At 29.4% G+C, this 9,774-nt stretch overlaps 1 protein-coding gene across 6 annotated transcripts in view; it reads right to left on the reverse strand.

The window, feature by feature from the left end:
- Positions 1-9,774, reverse strand: part of LOC107443996 (TSC22 domain family protein 4) — a 290,113-nt gene that overhangs the window by 166,143 nt on the left and 114,196 nt on the right. The gene's annotated exons all lie outside the window — the stretch shown is intronic.

The following is a 9,774-nucleotide window of genomic DNA, read 5'->3' on the forward strand; positions in this document are numbered from 1 at the left end:
AGTTAATTTAAATAATCTAAAATATAGCTCTAAATTACTCCGTCACTTTTGAAAATTAATAAGCATAAGGAAAATAAAAAAAGAGATAAGTTTGTTTACATGAACCATATAAATTGTTCATTTTTCACCCTTTATTTCTGCATAACTTAAAGCTCATTTAGTATTTCACTGCCAATGCAAGGCAAGAAATTTGATAAGTTTGTGACAATTGAATCATTAGTGTTTTATAAAAAATAGTTAAGAAGTGATGAATGTAGATCATTTTTTCGTAACACTAGCTATTGTGAATTAACAATGAATTCTTACAGTTGTAAGATTACTTTTAGTTCTTTAACTATTTAACAACAACAAATTTAGTTTCATTGGCAGTGTTTACTTGTTAGTGTTGCATGTGTAAGTGCCAATTAAACAAAAATGCTTATTATTACGTAGCTGTTTATAAATAAACTGTTTGAAACTGGCCTGGCTTGGAAAAAAAACCTGTATATTATAGATCAAAGTGATTTGTATGAACTAAATGTAATTTTCAAAAATAAGTACTTATAGTTTAATTACTTTAAAAGTGAACAAAGTGGTACAATACGACACATTAGAGTTCGATTCGATGATTAGATTCGAATCACCAATTTGCAACAGACTCAACTCAGATGATTAGAATCAGTGATTCAAATAAGTTGATTTTATCGAAATGGATTTAAATTACAACGAATAATTGTTTCCTAAATTTCAGTTATCTCTGTCTCACAGTGACGCTATGTCATGTATAGCAAAAAATTTCTGGTAGAACCTAAGAGATTCTTACGCATTCATTATTTATGACAAGATTTTCCAGTTACAGAATTCGATGAATTCAGATTTAAAAAAAAAACACATTTCTTTTGTAGTTTCTTAAAATTTGCCATAGTTAAAAGTATTTATAGCTTTTAGCAATATACACTATATAATTATACGAGAGAGATAATAAGTATATTTATTTACATGAAAGAATTCATTTATGAGAAATAATAATAATATTTTTATCAACATTATATATAAAAGAAAAATAGTGACAGATAAGTAAACTTTTTTTTAATTTTTTGCTATTTCGAATTTTTTTGAAGCATTTGATACGAACCACGCGATTTGCAATTAGGTCGAAGTCATGTTATTCGAATCAGTGATCCAAATTACTAGATTCGAAATGAAATCTGAATCACTCTATCCAAATCACTGATCTGAATCACTTGATTGGAATCAGTGGATCGAATCACATGATTTGAATCATTGATCCGAATCACATGATATGAATCAGTTATTTGAATCACTTGATTCGAATTATTGATCTAAATCAATTGATTTGACTCACTGATATAAATCACTAGATATGAATCACTGATATGAATCACTTGATTCGATAGTGATCCAAATCGCAAAATTCGTATGAGTGATCCGAGTCACTTTATGAGAATCACTTTTTCAAATAACATGATTCGAATCATTGATCCGAACCACATGATTCGAATCACTGATCTGAATTACCTGGTTTAAATATTGATACAAATCGCATGATTTGAATTAATGATATGAATCAATTGATTCGAATCAGTAATCTAACTGACTTCATGAGAATCAATGATCTGAATCACTTGATTCCAATATGATATGAATTCTCATGATATGAATCACTTCATAAGAATCATTTATTCAAATCACACGTTTTGAATCATTTGATTCGAATCACTGCTTCGAATCATTTAATTCTAAGAGTGACCCAAATCACATGATTTGAATGAGTGATCTGAACCACAAGATTCGAATTCTTGATCTGAATCACATGATTCGAATATCTGTTCTAAATCACTGATAACTCAAATGATTAATATAGTTACCCAAATCGCATGACTTGAATCACTGATCTAAATCTTTTGGTTCGAATATTGATGCAAGTCGCTTGATTCCAATCACTGATAGGATTCACTTGATTCGAATATTGATCCAAATCACATGATTCGAATTCGTGTTACGAAACACATAATTTGTATCAGAGAATTGAATCACCTTATTTGAATTATTAACCCGAATCACTTGATTTGAACCATTTGATTCGAATAGTGATCAGAATTCCTTAATTTAAATCAACGATATGAGTCACTTCATAAGAATCAGCTATCCGAATCACATGAATTGAATTACTTATTTCGAATCTTTGATTTGAATATTGAATCGAGTTTTCGTGCGGATCACTGATCTGATATCACTTGATTCGAAAAGTGATCTGAATCTATTAATTCTAACAATGATCCAAAACACGTGATTTGAATCACTTGATTCGAATCATTGATTCGCATCACTGATACAAATCGTTTGATTCGAAACTGTTCTGAATCCCTTGACTTCAATCACTAATCAAAATCACATGATTCGAATCAGTGATCTGAGACACTTGATTCTTCCTCTCACGGCGTAATTTTTGCACAAATTGAGTGTTTTACTGTAATTTGTCTTATAATGAAAAAAAAAATTTTTTGATAAAAAATTATTAATTGCATAGTTACAAAAGAATTACAGGTATGCTAAGAGCAGAAACGTAAATATTTTTGATTATAAAATGTGATATTAAAACAATCAAAGGCAAAAACATAAGATAAGTGATCCGAAACAGTCGAATAATCAAAGTGAACTGATTCTATTGATTCAAATCACTTTGATGATTCACTTTGCCCAACTCTACTACATATACCTCTTTTAGCATTGTTATAATAGGCACTTAGTACATAACGTACTGCCCTGAATAATACATTATCAATTAATTAATGTTTAGTAGTAATATTTAATAACATTAGTAATTTATGTTGTCGTTAGTAATCATTAAACCTTTTAATTAATCTTTTAACCTTGCTATATTTTATCTCGGTGAATTCACTTTTAGTCGCCCAGCAGCTGAGTGGTAGCGCTTTGTACTTTCGTGCCACAGGGCCGGGAGCAAGTTTGTCTCAGCCTTTCATCTTTTCAGTGAATCGATAAAAGGAGTTACCAGGCTAAACACTCAGAGTTCAGCGTTCCGCTCAACCGAAACACCTGTTTCCTAGGGTCCAAGATCAAGAAAGCTGGGAGGGACACAGTAGGCCTTGGCCCACTATGAGCTGTCACGTCACTGAGTTTAGTTTAGAATTCACTCTTATTACGAAACTTGAATTTTTTAATCAGCTGCTGAGTATACGCCCTTCATAGGAGTTTTGTGTAATAATTGGTGGTTTATAATTAAGTTAATTTAAATAATTATTAAATTATTAGCACTATTATGCATTTTCTCACTATATTCGCACTTAGTTACATAACGTCCTTTTTTTGCTTCTCGTTGCCTTTATCAAATTTATAAAATCTCTGCTTATGAAGTCAATGTCAATACAAAGTTTCATTAATTTATTAGGTTACAACTACCCGGTAAACTGGCACTTCATCCATAACTTTTTATTAATTGTTGCCCTACAGAGTTACTTTACTTTATTAAGTCTATAATTATATTATACCTTTCTTAAGCTTACCACTCAATCGTGTTTCAAATTATCCCATAAAACTGATATTTACTCAAAAAACTTCCACTTTATATTGTTCTCTTTCAAGTGAGTTTGCATTATTAAATTTATAAAAGACACGCCTTTAAAGGTTTAACTCACAAATAAAAAGGTAAACAATACACACTATTATTCGACGAAAAAAAGTTGCTATTAATCGCGAACAACCGGTGATAGTTTAGAGATTTACCATAATCACGTGCTTTCTCCGTTCCACTGTCACTTCAGAAGTAAACGTTTTTTTTTTTTTCAATTCCCGTTGGTTTTACATTATTTAGGTATATATAAAAAAATTTTAGGAATATAACTATCAATAAATAATTAAATAAATAAGCAATTAGTTAAATAAATAAATAATTAAAAAAAATAATTAAATGAATAATTAAGTAAATAAATGAATAAATAATTAAATAAAAAAAAGAATCACATAGCTTTCAAATTACTTATTTACTCATGCCAACTCTACGTCTTTCGAAAACTATATCCACGTTGATTTCACCTGTCGTTTATATTCTTTTTTTTAATCTTTTTGCTACTGAATTTACCGTATTTTTTAACTTATGGAGCTGATTGAAGTTTTTGTTTATGAAAATAGACATTCACAAAGTTACTTATAGCTGGAACTTAATTTATGGAGCTAATTGACAAGCTTTGGTCTATGAAAATAAACATTCGCAAAGTTACTTTTAATTGAAATTTAATTTCTAGAGCTGATTAAAAAGGTTTTGTTTATTAAAATAGAATTCACAAAATTACTTTCACCAGGAACTTAATTTATGGAGCTGGTTGACAGGTTTTTGTTTATAAAAATCCATATTCACATAGTTATTTTCATCTGGAACTTAATTTATGGAGCTGTACATGAGATTGACATATTTTTGATTATAAAAACATTAATTCAGAAAGATACTTTCATCTGGAACTTAATTTATGGAACTGTACATGTGATTGACATATTTTTGATTATAAAAATATTCATTCAGAAAGATACTTTCATTAGGAACTTAATTTATGGAGCTGTACATGAGATTGAGATATTTTTGATTATAAAAATATTCATTCAGAAAGATACTTTCATCTGGAACTTAATTTATGGAGCTATGTACATGAGATAGACGAGTAAGTTGGTTATTTTTCCATTTCCAAAGATAAGGAGGTTTGAAAATGAAGCAGAATATGGAAAGATCTTAGGTAAACGTTTATTTTTTCTCTCTTATCCTTGAATTTAAAGAGTTCACAGTTTTTGGCTTCACTATCCAAATGCTATCAACTGCTTTGAGATAACATGATGAAGCCGCAGTAAAACGTTGGGACAAGGTATGAAATCTCATCTTTGGGATAGGTGCCAATAAATAAAATATATAATTAAATAAATAGTAAACAACTTTCACAAATCTAATTAACGTGTTTCCTCGAAGGAAAATAAATGTTGAACGTTAAAGAAAAAGAAACGATTCAAATATTTTGATGGTAAAATAGAAAAAAATTTGAATAAGTATCAATCATAAGACAGAAATCCATGAATAATCAATTAATTTATCGGAAGTTAAGCATATTTTTTTAAAAGATAAAATAAAATGCAGGAAATTGACGTGTTTTTAAAAACATATATTTTTTTTTATAAAATCGTCTATGTTTTCTTGGTTATTATAAAATGTTCTCAATTTTTTAAAGTCTACATATTCAATAAAGTCTGCATAGTCTATTTAGTCTATAAAGTCTAGAAACCTCGTCTTTATACTTTCAAAAGCTGAATTATAATATGGGTTCCTTGCACCATAATACAATGCAAGATTGCTGGAACCTTAATTGAATCATGTTCTAGAACCACAGAATTGCTTAATGAAGTTTAGGAAACATGATGATATGGTCCTACTGACCAAATCAGCACTATATTAAAGCTGAAGCATATTTGAATGATTTCTTTTTAACGCTTCAAAATTACAGTGAATGTCGGCTAAATATTTTCGAGTGCGAAAATTGAACTATTCTGAATGGAAAAACAGTGCAAGAGAGAAATTAACTACAACCTATTTCAAATGGGTAAACATTTAATTTGCGATTTTGTATGTTTCTAAGGCCAATTTAAGCTTTTTTTGATGAATGAGTTCAAATTTTGTTAGTAAAACAATACGATATTTGCGATAGTAAAAATATACAATGATAATAAAAAATTATAGAAACTTCCAAATAACACTAAAAAATAAAAGGAAAAAGCAGTATTGTATAGTTTGTCTAAAGTAAGAACTTCCCTAGCCATTCGTCTGGACTCGTGGCGGTGGCTATGGTAACGAGGTATAATTATTTCAAGTAGGGGTGTGGGGTCACTGTTTAGGACAGGTTTTGGCTGGGGCCGGCGAGAGAAAGGGAATATTTTCCTTCGGTCTATTGTGTTAGCCCTAGAGTGAAGAGAAGCTACCCTCCCTGAAATGCGCTATTCTTATTTCCATAGCAGCAGACAGCCTCAGACTTTGTGACGGGGGAATTCTTACCGTAGACAAACTATATGTCTACTGTAGTTTTGATTATCATTTGGCATAAGGACATCATAAAAAAGTTTTTCATACAAACATTAATGTTTGTAAACGTCTTAATTGTAAAGTTTAAAAATGTAACACAAAAGTAAATACATTGATTAAATATACAAAAAAAAAAAATGATTTGAGTTACCATAAAAATATTTAAAAAATTTGAAACATTCAGAGCCATAAGTTTAAAAATATATTAAAACCACAGAAAATAACATTATTTTAAAACTGATCATTGTTTAGGTATAAATAAGACAACGAGTTGGGCTAATCGGTAAAAACATGTCAAACGTTGAGAATTCGAAAATAAAACGGTAAGTTAAAAAAACAAGGGTAGCTAAAACGTTTACGTGCTGTAGCCAATTAAGTAAGAAAACTGTTGGCTCAGATCCTGAGCATTTCGTTCATCACTTTATTTATTACTTACATACAAAACAGTCGGCATTCGCCCGAACAGAAATCAAACGTCACCTGGAAATTTCAATTGGTAAACAAATGGATTTACATTATAAAACTAATTAAATTTAAATCCAGTTGTAATAGTTGTATCTAGCATTTATAATGAAAACCAAATATATACTTGTCACTTGGAAAAACTTCATAAGCTTCAGAATTTAGGATTGGAAAAGTCGAAATGATTCGAGCAGTCAAATATCATGACTCATCAACACGCAAATGAAATGGTAACAAAATAGATTTGGAAAAAAAAGAAAGAAAAAAGTAACATTGCCAACGAAAAAATGGAAAAGAAAATAACAGCGAAATGCAAAGCAAAAAAACAGGGAAAAATAGGGGCATAAAAATGCAAATCAGGATACATTTCCAGGCGGGATTGAAGAGCTGATGTCATTAACTAGGTAATAGGCATTCGTATGAATAAATAAAGATTTTGGGAATAAAAACCCGCTGGTATGAAAGGGGGGGGGGGTCGAATTTTGATGTTTTCGAACTTAAATTTTAAACAAAATTCCAAAAGCAGTGTATGGTAATGGACGAACTATCGAGTTTTTGATGATTTGCTCTAAATAATCTAATTTTAAAACGTGCCTGGTCTGCACAATGTAGCCAAGGTTGCATTTTTAAATTATGTGTTAAAATGCCTCTGGGATTATCAATATTGTTAAGACCTTTAAGGAATTTAAATTTAAGGAATTTATGGATTTCAATATTTTCCTTTAATATTAAAATTAAAAAATAATAAAATATAAACAATTGTTCAGAACTATTTTTTTGCATGGCATTATATTTGTGCAAATCAGCTTTATAACTGCGTGATTTTTTTTTAAAAATTCGCGCAATGAGTTTTAAGAGTTACAACAGAAAATCCTAAAACTAAAAAAAAATATTAAATTGCACTAAGAAAAAGAGTATGGTTAAAACTATCAGAATGTGGTTAAATTAACCTTCTTCCTGATTCTATAGGAGCATCTAACCGAATTTTACCGAAGCGATTTGGTAACGATTTTCTTAAAAATAACAAAATAAAGTGGTTTTATAACATGTGATAAAATCTGATAACCGTGATAGAATTTGGTAATTTTATCATGATAACTTTAGAAAATGGCATAAAAATCATTTATTCGGTTAAATTTACTTTTCAATTTTGTATTTTTTTTACTAAGTTTGTGATATTAATAACTATAATTTTGAAACCCAAAATTTACTGTAAACTGTTATCATATGAACGGAAAAATCAAAAAATTAATAGTTTTGATATCGTAAATTTTGGTTTTAAAATGCCCAGAATTATGGTTTTAATTTTTTTTACCAGACATATTATTACTCTATAATACGGTAATTTTAACAAAACTTCTTTTTCCATGTGTTCAAATTTTTAGCCACTGTCTAGGTTAATTAAATTTAATAAAATCTGTCAAGAATAAATATTAGATACAAAAGTACGGTTTATTGTTCGATTTTGCTTTTCAATTAGGCGCGTATTTAAGACTAACCCTTTGATCGTTTGAACCATAAATATGCCATTTTGGTAAATGACAATTGGGTAATTAGGCTTTACCTTTTTTACCTCGATTTTAAAAAAAAAAATACGTGTAGAAAAGAACAAAACAATTTTTTAAGCGCAAGACTAAGAAAAGAAACCGCATAGACAGTAAAACAATAAAAATACATATTTTGACATAAATATATCAAAATAATGCATAGTGACTTGAAAGTTTAATTTCTAGCTAAAAAAGAATAAAATGAGAAATAGTTAAAGAAAAAGTTAGATCGTAATAAATGACTACATATGTTACTCTTACAAAATACATTTTAAACATTCTTATATGTACTCTAGAAAGATATAAAAAAGAAACTGTAAAGCTCAAAACAAAATTACTTTTTATAGAAAATTCTTTAAGAGCAAAAAAAAAATGCTGAAGTTAAGATCTAACTCATAAATCGAGTACATAAAGCTCTCGTATTACTTAAAATAGATAAATATATAGATAAAATATATTTTAACGTTGGGGGAAAAAACACTGAAACCATTAAAAAATCTTTAAATCTTCAAACTATTAAAAAGAATGTGGAATAGTTACCCAAACTGTTCTTTGTAAAAATAATAAATATAGGAAAAATTGGAGTAGAAATATAAAAATCTTGTTCCAAATTCATTGCTTTATATTATATAGAATCACATTCTAACAGAAATGTTTAAAGGAAACTAGTCTTAAGAAGAAGAAATGAAGAGTCATATTAAAAAAATAGGCTAAACTTGTCATACTTTAATGTCTAAAAATTAACCTTTCCTACAAAGAAATATGTTAAAAGTTTCATACAGAATTATACTTAATTCACAAAGGGAAATGTATAACTAACTTAATATAACCAGATAGAAAACTTCATATACTTCAAAAATATACAAAATTGAAATGACAATCGTCAGGTTTCAAGCGCATCAAAAATAGGCGTTCATTTTCAAGACTTGAATGTAAAGACATAAAAATGATTTAGAAAAAAAGCATAATGTTGAAAACGAAAAAAGGAAAAGTAAAGGTAAGAAACGGAAACTAGAAAAACCATAGTAGCTGAGAGAGAGAAAAAAGATTTAAAAAAATAATAAATAAAAAATCAGGGTAAAATGTATTTACACGTATTACGGGGAAGTGGGAGGAATTAATGTCGTTAACAAGAGAATCAGCATTCAAATGAATTAAATAAGATTCCAGGGTATCAAGATGAGCCGACGTGACTGGGGTCAAAAATGTGTTTTTCATGCGCTTGAAACATGTTGACTGTCATTTCAATTTTGTTCATTTTTGAAGCTTGCGAAGTTTTAAATCTTATCGCTTTAGTTTCTTGGGATTATGAATGCTTGGGATTATGAATTTGGGATTGGACTTATAAAATGCTCATGTCTAGGACTGGGCTATAAATCGATATATCGCGACATATCTATTTAACGCCTGAATCGGCAAGCCGATACAGCGACTTTCGTTCCAGGCGATGCATCAGAAATCTGATTTAAGCCGTCGAGTAAAGAAGACGAACGATATAGCGATATACGATATAGCGATATAAGACACGCAAAGATGTCTTACGTTCCGATGCCAACTCGCGCTGGGGAAGACGATGTACGTATCGTTATATTGAAACGGCCTTGATTGATGAGCGGTAGAATCAGAATCAGTTTTGAGAACATATATCGTGATCTCGCATGTTCGTTTCCGCACCTCTTAGTTTTTTTTTCT

This window comes from Parasteatoda tepidariorum, chromosome 3 (assembly GCF_043381705.1).
Source record: "Parasteatoda tepidariorum isolate YZ-2023 chromosome 3, CAS_Ptep_4.0, whole genome shotgun sequence".
Classification (NCBI taxonomy): domain Eukaryota; kingdom Metazoa; phylum Arthropoda; class Arachnida; order Araneae; family Theridiidae; genus Parasteatoda; species Parasteatoda tepidariorum.